This window comes from Myxine glutinosa, chromosome 5 (assembly GCF_964187855.1).
Source record: "Myxine glutinosa chromosome 5, kmMyxGlut1.1, whole genome shotgun sequence".
Lineage (NCBI taxonomy): Eukaryota > Metazoa > Chordata > Myxini > Myxiniformes > Myxinidae > Myxine > Myxine glutinosa.
The window spans coordinates 85284632-85304888 of record NC_136265.1 but is presented as its reverse complement, the minus strand read 5'-3'; the positions used below and the strand labels follow the sequence as shown (position 1 = coordinate 85304888).

The window sequence follows — 20257 nt, the reverse complement described above, 5'->3', positions numbered from 1 at the left end:
CATCAACGCAATGCATGCTGGTTCTGGGAATCTCGGGCGCACAATGGCCACCTCACGCACGCTCCCATCGGCACCCAATGGCGCACAGGTGATGTGGGAGACAAAAGAAAGACAATTGAGCGAGGGGTAAGGTCACAAGGGTACACGTCAATAAGGCAATGCAAGGTGAAATGCGTACGGAGGGCGAAGTGAGAAAGCTCGTCCCTACCGTACGTCACCCCCCTGTCACCTACCCTACCCTTACCCCATATGTACAAAAATCTACCCATTTACAAATTCGTCACTACTGTCACGTCTTCCCCATATTTCCCCGATACCAAATTCGTCTCCACAATCCCTTTACTTCAAAATTTGCCATCACCAATTCATCATCAATCCTCATAAGGAGGGAGAGATGGAATTGCGCACAATGTCACACCCACGTCATGATGCGTCTCACAATCCAAACATTTGCATCATAAAAAATAATCAAAACATGGCATGGTGTGGAGTACCTGTCACCTCAGGTGAGTGGATGCAGATGGTGCGAGGAGATCCTTCATCCTAACTATTTTCTAAATGACTTTAACACACTTTACACTACCCGGGGTCTTTCCCTGCCAATCCATTGGCCAACTTACTCTATGGGTTCTAAAAACCAATTCCCATTGACCAAACTGTGGTGCCTCTCAATTTGGGGTCTCACTCCCCCGATTCATCTCCCGGTGCTCTCGCACAATTTCTGGGCTGCGACGTCTAGCTCTCCCAACAGGTCTACCCACCTGCACACCTCCACCACTGTAGTTGCCACCCGAGCTTACCTAGCTCCTCACCCTAACCTAACTAACTGGGGACAGCCCCTCTCCTGGCTCTGTCACCCCATGGTGCCCTCTGGCACTGGGCTACCCGGGTCCGTCCTCCGGATCCTCGGGCCCCATCCACAACAACTACTACCGGCTCCCAGAGCCCACCTGCGGCCTCACCTGGCCGACATCCTCACAGTGGTGGAGTGCCCAAACCAACTACACACACTAACAGGCTACACGCCCAGCCATTTCCACAACACTAATGCACCCATTCACATACCATTCTGCCACCCGCACCACAGATGCCAATATCCAACCACAATTTACCTGTACCCTAGGGTGGTGCTCAAAATAATTTTTTTTAAATATTTACTGGGACATGGCTTTATGTTGTTCCTTTTGTTCCAAAATGAAAAGACACCAAATATGAAAGCAATCTGATTTTATTTAGGGGTGCCACATCAGCCTTCAAACTAAAGGTGTCTACAAAACTTTTCTATATATGGATCGAAAGCAAAACCAGAAGTTTGTTTTATGAAAATTCACCCTCCACTCACTTTCTTTGTATTCTAGCAAACACAAGTTACAATAGCTGCACAAATAGCACTATATTGCTATGAAAACTCAAATTCAATGATAACAATCCAAATGTTCAGTTCATAAAATGAAGAGACACCATTTCACATAATATTAAAAAACCCAAATATAATGAGAAATGTAACTCCTATTTCTGGGCCTGTTTCACCACTGTTGCCTTCTTGGCATCGGGGTACATCTTCCTGTGAGCAGCAACAACTTGGAGCAGAGCTTGCTTTTGCTCTTCATCCTTTGTAAGGAGCTTATTGGAGTCTTGTATCAATGCGACACCCCTTTCTGCCCTGTCGTTCACCACGACTAAGCCACTGGCGGCTTTCTTTGCTTCCTGAAAGCTGGTTTCTTGCTCCCATGAACCAGGATCCTTATCCATCCAATCAGTTGGGGTCCCTAGGATGCTGAAGAAATGCTTGGTGTGTTTTGTTATGAGGCCAGCGATTGACAGGGCGGTCCTCGTTTGATAGCTGGTCTCTTTGGAGAGGGGTTTTCACCGTCATTTTTCAATGCTTCAATCATATTGATCTTGCTTTCTTTGTCAATTCTGGTGTCAAAGAATGCAAATGCCACTAGTACTGGGCTCATGTACCACGTGTGGCGGCCAAGTGCCTTCAAGGCTGCCTGAGCCATCTTCTGATTGATTTGTTCAAACTTTTCCAACTTCTTGAAGAGGTTAATGTCATTCAGGGGAGCCTCAATAGCTTGTGGAGCCCGAAACCAAGCCTGTACATACACAAGGCAGACAAAAATGTTGAAGGCTCGGAGTTCTCTCACCTCTCGAAGTGTCAAGTGGAACTCTGACCGAAACATGAACACCTGTAGTGAATATAGTGCTTTTGCCATCCATCTGGCTCTGTGCATTTCTCCTGGAGCCATGATCCGGATTCCACGAGGTGGGATTCCTCCCATGTAGATGACAGTCAGTTCTAGAAGTTCACGATAATCATCTCGTGGCTGCTGATCTTTCAAACACACAAGAACGTTTTTGCTTCCAACACAGTGTCTACAGATCCCATTGAAGCCTTCCTCTCTGAGAATTGATCGTGAAGAAACTTCCTGTCCTCGGGGTTGGTGATTATGGCCTCCGAATCTGCATGCCTAAGATCAAACGTCTTCTCCAAGGAGGCCTTGAAGGATGCTTCCTTTTTCTCTTGGGTCGCACCACCCCGCTTTGCACCTTTTTGGAGGCTCCTCCATTCTTCATATAGCCTCTCCAAACGATGGATGCAGTGCTGCTTCGTCGTTGTAGGTAGGTGAGCTTTATCCCAGAACTTCACAACCTCTTCAATGGTGAGGGTTGCACTCTCCCGGGCAGTGCGATTCTCCTTCTTCAGGTGATGGAAAAACAGGACAAGAGATTGATGCACAGTCGGGAGCTTGGCACCTTTGATGGCATCTCCAGAAGTGGACCCAATGAGATACACATTATCCTGAGCCCGAGTTTTCAATGAAACACTGGTACTAGCACATGCCATATCTGAAAAATAAGCAAGAATGTGGGTAAAATCCTGTTAATTCTTACTCCACAGGGTCACTCTCTACAAAAGAGCCACAGTCAATAAGTTAGGCCTACATATTACACACTAAAAAAGCGTACCCCTGACCCCGGGAACCTGTACAAAACATGCATGAAAATTGCCCAGATAGTGATCATAGGAAGTCTCAAAACTGTATGTATAATATATTGTATATATATAATGTATAATGTGTATTTATGTATATTTATTATTTAATGTATATTTACTATATATTTATTTTTAATATTATATTTAATGTATATATATAATTATGTATTTATTTTGTGTATATACAGCCCAAAAAATGGGAATTCCTATTTTTGCATGGGGGAAAATTCATCACTGATGTGGCACCCCTACATATTATTGGATTCCATTCAAATTTGGTGTGGTTTCCTTTGACACCAAACGGAACAGAAATAGACCATGTCCCTGAGAAAATCTGCATTTTGCTTTTCTGAAGCCCACCCTACTGTACCCTCCACCTAACACTTACACTACCCGCCCCGGGTATCCGTGATGGGGGTCCACTCTTCCCCCATTCACACCTTCGCACCATCCACTCCACTCCACAATTTCCACCATTCTCACTCCACGACCATCCATTCCACACAGCCACATACACCTGTTGTTGCACACCTGTGCCCTCACACCTGGTGCCCACCTGCACCCTCCTTTCTTCCTGGACCATTTGGTCAACACAACACGCAGTCACCACTACTCCCTCATACACGGCTCCACACACCTGTTCAGTTGCACACCTGTGCAATCACACCTGTTCCATTCTCACCTGTTCAATCCTCACACACACGGCATCATCTCAGCTAACTACTCCCCTCTGAAACTTGCGCTTCCCAGTCGTCCCTTTAAACTATTGCGCTCCCACGTCATTATAATCCACACTAATCTACCTGCGTCCCCACTACAGGTATCAGTCACTAACTAAACTTAACGTTACCTAATGTCATCTTCGCTAGATCCCTACAATTATCCAAGCCCTCCCTGGCTCGGTTGTCATAGCCACCCCATAAACTATTGCGCATTTGCCCCACCCTGTGAGGGATGGTGGATTTGCCATCCCACCACATCGGGGGTCTCTCACTATCAATTTTGTTCGTCCAGATTCCAACCAATTCAAAAATTTTCCATTTACTGCCAATACCCACCTTTCGAAATTTCGTATCAATTCACTATCACTATTACCATCACCCGTCTACTTATTACATCCTCTCGGTGCGCCAATTCACGTCTACAGCCCGGCTTCGTACAGCCGAGCAATGAACGCGGATTCTTTTGTGCCGGCGGCTGGATGCGTCCCGCATTCGGGGCAGGGGCGGGGGCTTACCCGGGCCGAGATCCCACGCACCACCTCGGCGTGGAGCCATCCAATGTCCCGATCTCGACCTGCCGGCACGTCTCAACAAAACGTGGTCGCCATAACGACCCTTCCTATCCAGCTGCCCGCTCCGCCTAGTGGAGCCCGGCCGCGGCCGTTCCAAGCGAGGCACAGCATGGATCGCGTACGGCGGTTCTTTCGAAACCGCCGTGGTTCGGATCCCCGCTGGTCCTCGCGGCATGCGAAGCTGCCCGACGCGCACTGAGGGCCCGATTCGGCTATAAGGCGCCCTAACCGCTAAACCGGTTACCGTCGACACTTCACCTGGACGCTTACATGCATACGCTACCCCTTTCTTGCTCATACATGCAGCTGTTCCCATTCTCCTCGTACCTTTCCTTACACACTTCGGTACACTCATTCCGCTCGCCGACTTGGTCACACACCCGACCACCGAACACTTTGGCACACATTCGTTGGTCGCACACCTCACCAATACACCTCTTCGCGCCCCCTCCTCGGTCACTTCCTCTGTGACAATCACAGGTGTGCTCTCATTCGCACACCCAACCACGTGCCTCACCACCAACTCAAATGTGCCTTCCCACACACGCTCTACCATTCCAGGTGTGCATCCGTCCATTCCAGGTGTACATCCTCGCTCACCTGTCATAACCAACTCGCGCTCCGTTTCACTCTCACTACTCTCACCTCCATTCTTGACCGCGCACTCACCCTTACTCTCGACAGCACACTCTTTCCTCATGCACCCGTCCGTTACACACCTTTCTCGCGCACACCCTCCTGTTACATCCTCTGTAACACTCACCACAGGCGTACACTTCCTCGTTACATCCTCTGTAACACTCACCACAGGTGTACACTCTCTCGTTACATCCTCTGTAACACTCACCACAGGTGTACACTCTCTCGTTACTTCCTCCGTAACACTCACCACACCGCGCTTCCATGTACCCCCTCGCACCCGCGCTTCGACCAACTCACTCTTGACGGCACACTCACTCCTCGGCGTGCACTTTTTCCTCACACACCCCATGGTCGGACATTCTCGCACACCTCTTCTTTCGCACACCTGACCTGTCACACACTTCACCAACGGCCTTTCACGAACACCCGGATCCAAACCAATCCCCAAGCCGACTGAAGCTTTCCTCACATCATATACATTGCCACTCACCTCCGTACTTCGTCTCCGCACCTCCTTTGCCACCTGCAAACTCTTTATTTGGTTAGTGAGCATCACATTATGAGTTGAGCACCGACCTTGCACATATTCCGCTATCTCTTCCTTTATTTCTCTCTTAGTTTCTGTCCGTCTCTTCTTAATTTCACTCACCTCTTCTTCCACTTCCTCTAATTTTTGTTTAACCTCTTTTATTTCTCGGTGCGTCTCCTCAAGTTCGTCCTCTAAGGCTACCTTAACCGTTTCGATGTGCGTCCTCACCTCTCGGTCCTTTGTCTCCATTATCTCTGTCACCTCGTCCACCCTCATTGTCAGTTCCTCCCGTACCATCTGACATTGCCTCTGTGTCGCTATTAATTCGTTTTTAATTTCTTTTTGTGTCGCCTTTAACCCTCCGAGTACTGCAGTGTTCCTTTGAACCTGCTCCACTAACTTAGTTTGTCCCTCTGTCAGCTGTTCCACCTCCTCCGTCAGATCTTCTATTCCCCCTTGTAACTTAGCCGTATTATTTCTCACCTCTTTCTCCATACGCTTCTCACCTCGCTTTACCTCCTCGCGCAGCCCCGAAACCTCCTCACTTACCCCTCGTCGTATTTCCTCCATCTCTTTTGTAGATGCCACCCTCATCTGTCCCAATTCATCCCTCTGAGCATCCAGTTTGGTTTCTACCCCGATTTTCACCTCCTCTATTTGCTCTCCCATTTGTTTGATTTCCCTGGCAGATTGTTCCCCTATTTCCCGCAATTTGTCCTCCATCCTATTTTCTAACCCCATTAACCCATTTTTCACCCCCTCTAACTGATTCTCCTGGGCAGCCATTCTGTTTTCCACCCCCGTTAACCCATTCTTTACCTCTTTTATCCCGTTGTCTAACGCCTCACCGGTACCCCTCGCTTCGTCCCTCATTACCCCCATTTGGCCCTCCAATCGCTCACCCTGAGCATCCATCCGGTTCCCCATTACCCCCATTTGGTTTCCCAACCGCTCACTATCAGCCCTCATTCCCACAATTTGGTCTCCCATTCGTTCCATAAGGGCCCTCATTTGCAACATAAAAAGGTTCGAATCCACCAGAGGCGCTGCCACGGTCGCGGCAAAATTTGGTGCCGCTTCACCCACGTGCGTGAGGACGCCACTTTGCGCGTCTGATACTTCCGCAACCACATTGCTATTTTTCTCCTCCTCCCTATCCTCCACATACATTTCCCCGAGGTCCTGGGTCGATTCCACCCTGTCTATCTCTCCCACCGACATCCGATCGCCTTGATTGTCCATGGCGCGATCTCAAAATTCGGGTTTTGCTTTATAAAACAAAATCAAATTTCGCCGTTATAATTTCGAGCGCGTGAAACGCGCTCCGGATCGAATTCCACTTCCCAACACCAATTGTTACCCTAATGGTACAATTGGTGTTCCAAAATTTGGGCCTAATAAATTTAGTCCCAGGTCCGAATCCAACTCCTCGACACCAATTGTTACCGACAATTTGTACAATTTGGTGTCCAAAATTTGGTCCAGGGTTCCAAATCCCCACTCCTGACTACCAATTGTTACAGACGCGGCTTTTAGATGTTATATTGACCGAGCGGTGGTGTATTTAACCGCGTCCGAACAGTTACTCCCCGATTAGAACCCGATTCCACCCGACGTTGACCAGATCGCCCCACAGATATTCAATCGGGAAATCTCTAAAGCGACCGAAAGAGAATGAAAAAGAAGAAGAAGAATACGGAGGAAGAACAGATTTTATTATACACACACAAGCAATGGATGGAAGAAGCAGTAACACAGCGAATCGTTAACTTACACTATTCATTTTTACTTAGCCCCAAGACAACGAGCAGGACAGGACGTTCACACTTACACAGGGGATAATGCGGGCAGGTAAGGCTTGAGATGGATTGCTTGAGAGGGAGGCAAGGTCGGGAGGCCGCAGTTCGCAATTCCTCGCGGTTTTGGCGGGAAACCCTCCGTCGTGTATCCGCCGCGGTAGACGTCACGCGCTGGTTCGGCACACCTGCTCCTTTTCTTGGGGTGGAGCCGTCTCCCTCCTTTCAGCGCGTCTCTCCAAAGCTGGTTTCCTTGCCGAGTACCTCTCCTCTTTGGCTTGGAGCGTTTCACATCTCACCGCCTCTTGGTGCAGTCTCTTTGCTCATCTCCCAAGACCTCTCCAAGTCATCTCATAAAGCAGTCCCTTACAGTCGCTTTTATCACCTCGAGCGAAATCAAGCCGCCGACTCCGAGGGCACGCCTACCGGGTCACTCACCGCGGTGTTGATTGGCTGTTAGGGCTGGTTCACTCCTTCCCTCTTATGACGAGGTGGAGACACGCCTTTCTTCCCCAACCCTACCTCGTGGCCAATGGTGGTTTGAAGAAAACCGGCCAAAATGCGGAAGGCAATTGGAAGGGAGGTTTTGGGGAAATTCGAAGGGCCTACGCTTATTTTGTTTGATACAATGCAAAGTCAATCTAGTGGGAAAACACATATTTAGCCTACATGGAATAAGGAAATACACTATTTAAAAGATATATCGTGACCTGCGTGCAAGTTTCATGCAATTAACTAGGACGCCGACTGCGACCATTATTTACATTAACAGGGTGTTACCGTACTTTTGTAACGTTCACATTGTAACGTTTCCACATTCGTTACAATATATATATATATATATATATAGATATATAGATATAGAGATATATATATATATATATATATATATATATATATATATATATATATATATATATATATATATATATATATATATATATATATATATATATATATATATATATATATTTATATATAGATATAGATATAGATATATATATAGATATATACACAAAGAATTAAGTTAAGCACCCCTACACAACGAATTAAGGTAAGCACCCCCTAATATATATTCTTTGTGTATATGTATACATTGGCATATATTCTAAGGTATGTGAGATCAAATAATGATTGGTATGACATTAGTTATTGACGTTATTGACGTTATTGACGTCACTTACACGTTATTGACATTACACGTTATTGACGTTATTGACGTTATTGACGTTATTGACGCAAAGATCGCGAGAGGTCTTCTCAGAACAATGACTGTACGTTAGAAAACATAAACGTCATCCACACTGTCCGTGATGGACCTATAGCTCCATACTTAAATTGAGGTGAAAATATGCCTAAAATTCCCAAAAATTTTCACCTTAAATTATGCAGAATAAAATATTGAAAACGGCATGATTGTTATGTTTTTATGTGACCATAATATCACTTCTCCAGAAAATATAGCAATATCATGGGTATATTACACTGTTTTGACGACAACAAACTTGTAATGTGCGAGGTTGTAAAAAAACGGGGGGGGTGCTTAACTTAATTCTTTGTGTATATATATAGATATATATATATATAGATATATATATATATATATATATATATATATATATATATATATATATATATATATATATATATATATATATATACATACATAATTATATATACATATATTGTTACGGTTTCTCGAACCGGCACTTGTAAATAATAATCCTTGTAAATAATTCCCTGTAAATATTCCCATTTTCTAAAGGTTAAAGGTAGCACCCTAATTAGTCCATATACAACACACAGGGCACCATAGGAACTCTTTCAGTTATTTCATTAGTATGTGTTTCAGGTAAGGCTCTGTTTCCAATCGTTTGACTCTGCGTTGCATTAACTAAATAAGATAGGTCCTTCAATCCCGTGCATTTTGTCTCTCTCTCTCCAGGCTACTCCATCATGCGCCCCTACAGGCGGGGGTTGTCTCTCTCTTGCTATTACGCGCCTTAGCGCTTGCTTGCTAGCAGCGTTCGTTGCATCAAATGCCATTGCGTACGTGGTCAGGCTGGCGAAGAAGGGCAGAGCGCGGGGAGGAGGCGTGGCCCCCCCGTCGACTCGTCATCAAAGGTGGAGCCAGCGTGCCCTCGCCGACCAACCAGGGCTGAGGTAAGCTCGCTAGTGGGCGTAGCCCTATGAAGGCGGCTTGATTTCAACGCGTGAGATATAAGCGCGAGCGCGAAGCCCTATTACGGACTGCACAGGGGAGGGTTGATTGTCACGTTACGAAGAGGACTGCGCAGGGAACCATTGCTTGATACGAACTGCGCCAAAAGAGAGCTCGATTACCTCGAACTGCGCTGGGGGATGCTGATGATTACGAACTGCGCAGGGAGCGACCAACTGTATCGGACTGCGCCGGGGACTTCTGTTGAACTGCAGCACGTTATGAATGTTGAGAGAGAGAAAGCCGAATACCTTCCCCGATATATGAACCCCGCTAAGTAAGGTCCGCTCGCGTGCAACAATATACGAGCAGCGCTACCTGCCGGGTTTCGCCGCGGAGCTGGAGCGTGGATCGGAACCGGAGCGTGGACTGGGGTGGAGCGTCAATCGGAGCTGGAGCCCACGCCGTCCTTCTGCTTGGACCTTCCCTCCCTGCCACCATTACTCCTGCCGTGTAAGTCTGTTTGTGTTGTCCTGGGGCGTGATAGTTAAGACGGTTTAAGACTGCACTGTGTCTGCTTCTTCTTCTTCCCTTGTACATTTACCCTTCCGTTTCCTCTTTAATTATTGTGGTAATAAATTCCTGTGTTCTTCCTTACTTTGGTTTCTTCTGTCCGATCGTCTTAGTATTTTCACAATTGAATATATGTGGCACGATTTCGGCAATCACTCAGGATCGGGTTAGTCAACCGCTAATGGCACGGGCTTCGGATTGCTAACCGCTCGGCAAATTACATCTTGTCCACGGTCCGAGCAGGAGTTATCTCCCTGCTTCACGGCCAGGGGTAGCACTCAGGTATTTGGGACTTCATTGATCAATCACCCTGGCTACTCCCGACCGGAAGGAGCGTTATAACTTCTAGGGTTGGGGGAACGGCCAGCTTAAAGGACAAGGGGATTAACCCTCCCCCCTCCCCCCCTTGGTAACGGGAGTGCCGTACCCCAAATCCGCAACATATATATATATATATATATATATATATATATATATATATATATATATATATATATATATATATATATATATATATATTGTTGTGGATTTGAGAATTGTGTTGTGGTTTTTTTATTATCGTTGTAATGAAGCTTGTGTAAATATCACCCTCCGTGTTGTGTGTAAAGGTCAAAGGTCGTCCCTTAGTTAGGCTATATACAATCACGTAGCAAATCATCGATCTCCCTGTTCAGTAGTTATCTCCTTATTATGTGTACTAGGGCGTGCCCGTACTATATATATATCTAAAATTATATCCCCCCCCCCCCTCTATTTACATGAAATGGTTTGGTCCATTCGCAAATGGTTTGGTCCATGCGAATGGTCCAAAGCGAACGGCTTGCGAGTACGGTGACAATCCCCCCCCCTCTATTTACATGAAATGGTTTGGTCCATTCGCAAAGCCAAACCTAACGGCTTGCGAGTACGGTGACAATCCCCCCCCTCTATTTACATGAAATGGTTTGGTCCAAAGCGAACGGCTTGCGGAGTTTGGTAAAGAAATCGCCATAGCTCGGTAACTACTTGTCTGATTAATATTGTTGCGAATATGGAATTTGGCCTCCATATCCGCTTGTAAATATTCCCCTATTTTCTCCAATACTCCCCAACTTTCCCCAATCCCCCATTCCCTAGTCCCATTGCATGTAAATAACAATCAGTAGAGCCGACCTTCCCCTTATTCCCCCATTAAATGTCGTGCCCAGGTCCACCGCACCACACGTAGACAACTTTCGGACATCTTCCTAGTTATTCTTAGTCTATGTCAGTTAAGGCCTCGTTTCCATTAATTATGACTCTTCGTTGCACCAGAATGTGATTATATGGCACCAGTAGTGAGTTTAGGACCTTTCCCATACCTCCTTCCATCTTCTTCCCCAACAATTACAACAACAACAGAGGAGATGGCGGCGGAGCGGGGGAGGATGCGTCCTCACACCGGCTCGATTAGCGCCATTGACCACGCGCTCCACGGGGTTACCACGGAGGGGCTGGCTGTCAGCTCCTCGTCAAGGGCGGAGCCTGGTAAACCCCCCGCACGCACCCAATGAGAAGCAACGTGCCGATTCCACGAGGCGGAGCTAACGAGCCGAGGGCGTGTCACTCCCCGCCGGATATACGCAGCCCCGAGCGGACGTGACGTGAGATGCGCCCCGAGCTGGAAAAAGAAGGACCTGCGAGCGCTGAGAGAGAAAGGCCCGCCTGTGAAAGAACGTCCCCTCCGAGCGCTGTGAAACCTCCCGCATCTCTGGACCGGACCGGGTCGATTCTAACCTTTGAGCACAGGTGCACCTGGAGCCATCGCTACCCGCCTGTCCTTTCCATCAACCCCCGTGTGAGTCAGCCGTTGTCCCGTTTGCCTGTCGTCTGTTGGGGAATAATATAAGATTGTGTCTAAGTGCTTGTCTTTCTATGTTGTACCTCTAGCCCCTGTAATCTAACCTTTTCCGTAACGAATATAATCTCCTCCGGAGGTCTTGAGAACCGTATCCCTGGTGTCGTCATTTTATAACCCAGCCGGGTGTCTTCTTTTTCTTATTGAGCCAGCGTGCCGCGGCTTCGTCAACGTCGAGTATAATCGGTAACTTGTGCAGACGTGGTCATACCAAAACCGCTCGGTAAACTAACATCTAAGCCACGTCTGTAACAATTGGTTGTCAGGAGTTGGATTCGAACCTGGGACTAAATTTATTTAGCCCAAATTTTGGAACACCAATTGTACTATTAGAGTAACAATTGGTGTCGAGGAGTGAGATTCGGACCCGGGACTAAATTAGTTAGGCCCAAATTTTGGGAGGGAAAATCGAGCCGGAGCGCGTACGGCGCTCGACCAAATCGATCCGGAGCGCGGTCCCGCGGTTACTGCGCTCGACGAAATTATAACGGCGAAATTTCGAATTTGTGTTACGAAACTCGAATTTTGAAAGTCGCGCCATGGCGGATCAAGACGGCTGGGGTCCGGTAGGGGAGAGTGAAGCAGGGTCGGTCCAGGACCAAATTGAGGGACATGAGGGACATGAGGAGAGCGAAACAGCGGGGGTAGCAGACGCGCGAAATGGCGCCTCGCACATAGCTACGGCGGCCGCACCCGCTGCACAAGTGGGAGGGATGGCCCAGATGCAGGTCCTCATGGAGCAATTTATGGCGCAAATGCAGGCGTCCCTCAAACTGCAGAGTAACCAATTGGGGGTAATGGGGAACCGGATGGATGCTCAGAGTGAGCAAATGAGGGTTGATAGTGGGCGATTAGAGGGCCAAATGGGGGTAATGAGGGACGAAGCGAGGGGTACCAGTGAGGGGTTAGACAATAATTTTGAGGAGTTAGACAAGAAATTTGGGAAGTTAGACAATAATTTTGAGGGGTTAGACAACGGGATAAAAGAAGTGAAAAATGGGTTAATGGGGGTAGAAAATAGAATGGCTGCCCAGGAGAATCAGATAGAGGGAGTGAAAAATGGGTTAGAGGGGTTAGAAAACAGTATGGAAGGCAAATTGAGGGACATGAGGGACCAAGCGGAAAGGGAAGTTAAACAAATGGGGCAGCAGATAGAGGGGGTCAGAATGGGGGTAGAAACCAAACTGGATGCTCACAGGGAGGAAATGGAGCAGATGAGGGTGGCATCTGGGCAGGAGATGCAAGTGATGGGAGAAGAGATCAGAAGAGGTGTGAGTGAGGAGGTCGGAGGAGTGCGCGAGGAGGTGAGGCACTGTAAGGAGCACATGGAGAAGGAGGTGAGAAAGGGGACTGTAAAGTTACAGGGGGGCATAGAGGTCCTGACGCAGGAGGTGGAACAGCTGACGGAGGGACAAAAAGAACTAACGGAGCAGGTTCAAAGGAACACTGCGGTATTAGGAGGGTTAAAAGCGACACAGAAAGAACTAAAAGACGACTTGGTAGCGACGAAGAGGGAATGTCAGATGGTACGTGAGGGACTGACAGCGAGGTTGGACGAGGTGGTAGTGGTAATGGAGACGAAGGACCGGCAGGTGAGGACGCACCTGGAAACGGTCAAGGTTGCCTTGGAGGACGAGCTTGAGGAGACGTACCGGGGAATAAAAGAGGTGAAGCACAAATTAGAAGAAGTGGAAGAAGGGATGAGCGAAATTAAGAAGCGACGGAGAGGGGATAAGAAAGAGATAAAAGAGGAGATAAAAGAATTGGTCCAAAGTCTGTGTTCGGATCGTAATGATGTGCTCATTAACCGGATGAGGGATTCGCAGGTGATGGAGGAGAAGCGAAGAGGAAGAGGACCCGGTGTAAGTGGTGACCAATATGGTCGTGCGTATGATGCGCCAGGGGATTTAAGGAGCTTGGGGGTCGAGATAGACCCGGGTGTTCGTGAGAGGCCGTGGGTGAAGTGTGTGACAGGTCTGGTGTGCGAAAGAGGAGGTGTGCGAGAAAGTCCGACTCTGGGGTGTGTGAGGAAAAAGTGTGTGCCAAGGAGTGAGGGTGTTGGCGAGAATGAGTCGGTCGTAGCGTGTGTGCGAGGGAGCACATGGAAGCGCGGTGTGGTGAGTGTTACAGAGGGTGTAACGGGAGAGTGTGCGCGAGAAAGGTGTGTGATGGACAGGTACATGAGGAAAGAGTGCGCTGTCAAGAGGAAGGGTGAGTGCGCTGTCAGGAATGGAGGTGAAAGTAGTGAGAGTGACATGGAGCGTGAGTTAGTTGTGACAGGTGAGCGAGGATGTACACCTGGGATGGAAGGATGCACACCTGGAATGGTAGAGCGTGAGTGGGAATGCACGCTGGAGTTGGTGGTGAGGCACGTGGTTGGGTGTGCGAATGAGGGCACACCTGTGATTGTCACAGAGGAGGTGACCGAGGAGGGGGCTCGAAGAGGTGTATTGGTGAGGTGTGCAAGCAACGAATGTGTGCCAAAGTGTTCGGTGGTCAGGTGTGTGACCAAGGCTGTGAGTGGAATGGGTGTACCGAGGTGTGTAAGGAAAGGTACGAGGGGCATGGAAACGGCTGGATGTGTGAGCAAGGAACGGGCTGCGGGATGTAAGCATGCAGGTGAAGCATCGACGTTAGACGGGGTAGAGTTTAGAACGACTTATAGCCGAATCGGGCCCTCGGTGCGTGCTGGGCCTCGCTTTGAACGGCCGCGTCCGTGCTCCACCAGGCGGAGCGGGCGGCAGGATAGGAAGGGTCGTCATGGCGACCACTTTTTGGTGAGGCATTCCGGCAGGCCGAGATCGAGCCATGGGATGGCTCCGTGCCGAGATGGTGCGTGGGATCTCGGCCCGGGTAAACCTCCTTCCCTGCACCGAGTGCCGGACGCATCCAGCCGCTGGCACAAAACAACCAGCATCCATTGCTTGGCTTTACGAAGCCGGGCTTTGGACAGGGATTGGCGCACAGAGAGGTATTAGTGAGTCGACTGGGTGATGAGGTTAGTGTTTTGGACCCAAAATTAGAGAAAAACAAAATTTGATGATTGGCAAGGGATTGGCAGTAGTGATTGGCAGATGATGGGCAGTGATTGGCAAATTTTTGATTTGTTGAAATTTGATGTGCAAAATTGGTAGTGAGAGACCCCCGATGTGGTGGGATGGCAAATCCACCATCTTTCCCATGCTGGGGCAAAGGAGCAATAGTTTATGGGGTGTATGGCAGTGAAAACTAGCCCGGGTGGGTTAGGTTATATTGTAGGGATCTAGCGAAGATGACATTAGGTGACGTTAAGTTTAGTTAGTGACTGATACCTGTAGTGGGAACGCAGGTAGATTAGTATGGATGATAATGACGAGGGAGCGCAATAGTTTAAAGGGACGACTGGGAAGCGCAAGTTTCAGAGGGGAGTAGTTAGCTGAGATGATGCCGTGTGTGTGAAGATTGAACAGGTGAGAATTGAACAAGTGTGATTGCACAGGTGTGCAACTGGACAGGTGTGTGGAGCAGTGTGTGAGTAATGAGTGTTGTGGATCAGCGCGAATGCGCTTGGGGAGAGAAGGGTGCAGGTGGCACCAGGTGTGAGAGCACAGGTGTGCAAATACAGGTGTGTGGAGAGAGTTGGAGTAAGTGGTACGGAGTGGTGTGCATGGTGTGAAGGTGTGAATGGGGGAAGAGTGGACCCCCATCACGGATACCCGGGGCGGGTAGTGTAAGTGTTAGGTGGAGGGTACAGGTAAATTGTGGTTGGATATTGGCATCTGTGGTGCGGTTGCAGAATGGTGTTGTGAATGGGTGCATTAGTGTTGTGGAAATGGCTGGGCGTGTAGCCTGTTAGTGTGTGTAGTTGGTTGGGCACTCCACCACTGTGAGGATGTCGGCCAGGTGAGGCCGCAGGTGGGCTCTGGGAGCCGGTAGAGTTGTGGATGGGGCCCGAGGATCCGGAGGATGGACCCGGGTAGCCCAGTGCCAGAGAGGGCACCGAGTGGGGAGAGTGCCAGAGGGCCTTCCCCTGGTAGTTAGGTTAGGGTAAGGAGCAGGTAAGCTCGGAGGCAACTGCAGTGGTGGAGGTGTGCAGGTGGGTAGACCCACTGGGAGAGGTACACGCCGCAGCCCAGAAATTGTGCGAGGGCACCGGGAGATGAATCGGGGGAGTGAGACCCCAAATTGAAGAGCACCACAGTTTGGCCAATGGGAATTGGTTTTTTAGAACCCATAGTGTAAGAGGGCCAATGGTTTGGCCGGAGAAAGACCCCGGGTAGTGTAAAGTTGTTAGTCATTTAGGAAATAGTTAGGATTGATGAACCTGTCGCACCATACGCAGCCACTTACCTGAGGTGATGATGATGACTCCACACCTGTGTTTCCTTTGTTTTGTGCAGAAGTAAGGATTGCTGTGAGGATTTGTGAGACGCATCACGACGTGGATGAGACATTGGAGTGATTCCATCTCTCCCTCCCTAGGAGGGACTGATGATGAATTGGTGATGGCAAATTATGATGTTGAGTTGGAGATGGCAAATTTTGATGAGAGTTGAAAATGGCAAATTTGATTGGTTAGGAGGGAGAGAAGACGAATTTGGTTTATGGGAGGAACGGGGAAGACAGTAGGGATGTTTGTTGATTTGTAAAGTAGATGTTTATGGGTAGTGTTGTGTTTTGTGGATACAGTAAGGGGTAAGGGGGGGGCCATGTAGGTTACCTGGTGGGGGGGGGGGGGCGTACGATAGGAACGTACCTGTCTCACCTGGTTCCCATGTGCCCCCAGTGTGCATCACCTTACATTGCGTGCACTTTTGCGCCCTTACCACCTTACTCACTTGTTTCTTCTGTTGTCTCCCACCTCCGAGGATCTGGCTTTGGGGTAGAGAGAGAGGAGAGAGAGGTGCTGGCTGCGCAGTTGTGGGCCTGCACTTTCGCTGTTTGCTGCCGGGATCGATACACCATATGGACCGCAATGTTTGTGGCCACCCACAATGGACCGCAGTTCGTTTGCGGCCAAGCACCACCCGGGGATGGACCTATGGGTCAACGTGGCACCTATGCCATAAAGGTGAACCACTGTTAATTAACACCACTGAAGGCCACACGAAGAGCAAGAGACACCTGCAGGGTTAGGGGTTGTCGAATTTATTTTTATTCCAATGAACAATGGTGACTGCACCGATTGGTGGTGGGGTGGTGCTTTTGATGCTCGGGAAGGGTGCTCTGCACGTTATTAAAGGCCGTCGGCCACAGAGCACTCGTGGGTTGGTGTATCGATGCTGGCAAGCGCGCTCTCTCTATGCATAACATCTGCATGTGTTCCTCCAAAGACAGGTCCTGGATCGTAGTGTAGATATCAGCGTAATCTTGTAAATAATGCTCCCTACCGGCTGTATGTTTAGTTTGCGAATTCTTTCCGGATTCGGTTATCCTGTGGGTGTGTTTCTGTGAGGAGAAGGGTGCAACGTCGCAGGGGGACATATTTACTCATTCGTGAATATCTGTAAAACTGTCGCACTCAGGGTAGAGTTAATAGTAGAGGGAACTACATTGCGTGCCACACTAAAGTAGGTAAAAATTTATCGGGTCGGGACGCCCCGAGGGTAGAGAAGGGTGCAATGTTGCGAATATGGAATTTGGCCTCCATATCCGCTTGTAAATATTCCCCTATTTTCTCCAATACTCCCCAACTTTCCCCAATCCCCCATTCCCTAGTCCCATTGCATGTAAATAACAATCAGTAGAGCCGACCTTCCCCTTATTCCCCCATTAAATGTCGTGCCCAGGTCCACCGCACCACACGTAGACAACTTTCGGACATCTTCCTAGTTATTCTTAGTCTATGTCAGTTAAGGCCTCGTTTCCATTAATTATGACTCTTCGTTGCACCAGAATGTGATTATATGGCACCAGTAGTGAGTTTAGGACCTTTCCCATACCTCCTTCCATCTTCTTCCCCAACAATTACAACAACAACAGAGGAGATGGCGGCGGAGCGGGGGAGGATGCGTCCTCACACCGGCTCGATTAGCGCCATTGACCACGCGCTCCACGGGGTTACCACGGAGGGGCTGGCTGTCAGCTCCTCGTCAAGGGCGGAGCCTGGTAAACCCCCCGCACGCACCCAATGAGAAGCAACGTGCCGATTCCACGAGGCGGAGCTAACGAGCCGAGGGCGTGTCACTCCCCGCCGGATATACGCAGCCCCGAGCGGACGTGACGTGAGATGCGCCCCGAGCTGGAAAAAGAAGGACCTGCGAGCGCTGAGAGAGAAAGGCCCGCCTGTGAAAGAACGTCCCCTCCGAGCGCTGTGAAACCTCCCGCATCTCTGGACCGGACCGGGTCGATTCTAACCTTTGAGCACAGGTGCACCTGGAGCCATCGCTACCCGCCTGTCCTTTCCATCAACCCCCGTGTGAGTCAGCCGTTGTCCCGTTTGCCTGTCGTCTGTTGGGGAATAATATAAGATTGTGTCTAAGTGCTTGTCTTTCTATGTTGTACCTCTAGCCCCTGTAATCTAACCTTTTCCGTAACGAATATAATCTCCTCCGGAGGTCTTGAGAACCGTATCCCTGGTGTCGTCATTTTATAACCCAGCCGGGTGTCTTCTTTTTCTTATTGAGCCAGCGTGCCGCGGCTTCGTCAACGTCGAGTATAATCGGTAACTTGTGCAGACGTGGTCATACCAAAACCGCTCGGTAAACTAACATCTAAGCCACGTCTGTAACAATATGAAACCTTGAAAAGGCACATCCTCGGGTCCCCAGCAATATACCTGGCAAGTTTAAAGTATATCGGACCCGTGGTTGTCGAGAAACAGCGGTCACAGACAAACGACAAACACACAGACATACACACAGACATACACACAGACATACAGAGATTAGTGGAATTATAGATAGATTAGTTGAAGGCTTTGTCTTCCATTAATTGACACTCCATTGCACCGAATTCAAATAAGGTAGATTCCCTCCCAGTCCCCTTTTGTCATCGATTGCCAACTGCATTCGTCCTCCATTACGCACGCGGTCGGTTCAGGGAAGAAAGGCGTGGCCCCCACCTCATCAAAAAGAGTGGAGCCCCGAACGACCAACCACAGGCTCGGTGGGTATGGCTTGGTGAGGCGTGGCATAAAACCCACGGCGGATGCCCCCACCGGAGATGAGATAGAGGAAAGATGAGTGAGGAGGACGCACTGAGCAGTTCAGTTGAGGAGGAGCTGAGAGTTGAGTGGACCGCAGTTCAAAAAGAGATGAGTGAAGAGGGCACATGGAGCGGTCAGTGAAGGAGGAGCTGAAAGTGGAGCTTTGACGTGCAGTTTTTGACCCGCTGTGGCGAAGCAACGTGACCGTGCGACCCAGATTGCGAGGGATCGGCGGCCGCTCACATCGAGCCTTGCCGTCTACACGGACCGGACCCGCATCCTCCCCGCCTTGTGATCCCGCCTCGTCCGTCCAGCCATCCCTCTGGTCTGAGCTGAACCTTCCTCCCTTTCCAGCCATTCGTGCCTGCCTTCATTTCCCCATTCGTGTGAGTCTGTCTTTGTTTGTTCTGTCCTGGGTTTCTAAGTAAGACTGCCATAGGTAAGCTATCGTTGCACTGTGTCCTTCTGGTCCGTCCCTCTTTCTGCAATTATTTTCTTATTCTTTCTTCTCCCTTGGTTTCTTTGATTGTGTAAATAGTAATTAGTAAATAAATCATATTTGTATTTCTCACCTTTGTTCTGCTTCTTCTTCACATCCGTGTCACTTTAGTTATTTCCCAATTGAATACCTGTGGCACGATTTGGCCAACGTTCAAGAATCGGGTCTAGTCCTTGTTAATAGTTCGTGCCGCGGTTGCTAAAACCGCTCGGCAATTAACATCTGTCCGCGGTACGAACGGGGCTGCGCACCTGCCTTTCCGGAGGTAGCTGTGTAGTGTCAGGAGCGGAGACGGCCAGTGAAAATAGAAGGGGGGATTAACCCCCCCCCCCCTAAGGGGAGTGCCGTACTCCGGTTCCATAACAATTGTTGCCAGGAGTGGGATTCGGACCTGAAGCGTGAATAGCGCGCTCAAAATTTCGAGTGGCCCGAGATTTTATTTTTAACATCCTAAATTTAAAAATCGTGCCATGGATGGTCAAGGTGACGGGATGCCGGTGGGGGAATTAGAAGAGGGGTTAGGGGTAACCCAGGACCACAGGGAGGAAATGGAGGAGGAGAGCAATGGTGAAGTGGTTGCGGGGGTATCAGGTGCGCAAGATGGCGCCCTCGCGCACGTGGTTACAGCGGCACCAAATTTCGCCGTGACCGTAGCAGCGCCGCCAATGGACTATTGCCTATTTATGACGCATTTCATTGCATCTATGAAGGGTGACAGTAGGGGATTGGATGCAATGATGGCTACCCAGGGAATCGACAT

General features: G+C 49.1%; 1 protein-coding gene across 10 annotated transcripts in view; it reads left to right on the top strand.

Moving 5' to 3' along the window:
• Window positions 1-20257, top strand: part of LOC144892323 (uncharacterized) — a 104856-nt gene that overhangs the window by 73771 nt on the left and 10828 nt on the right. For 4 of the 10 annotated variants that reach the window (XR_013623514.1, XM_078778285.1, XM_078778283.1 and 1 more), the window contains one exon: window positions 9208-9425. The exons of the other annotated variants lie outside the window; for them this stretch is intronic. The gene's annotated coding sequence lies outside the window, so the exon portion shown is untranslated. The remainder of the gene's footprint in view (window positions 1-9207; window positions 9426-20257) is intronic. 10 annotated transcript variants of the gene reach the window in all.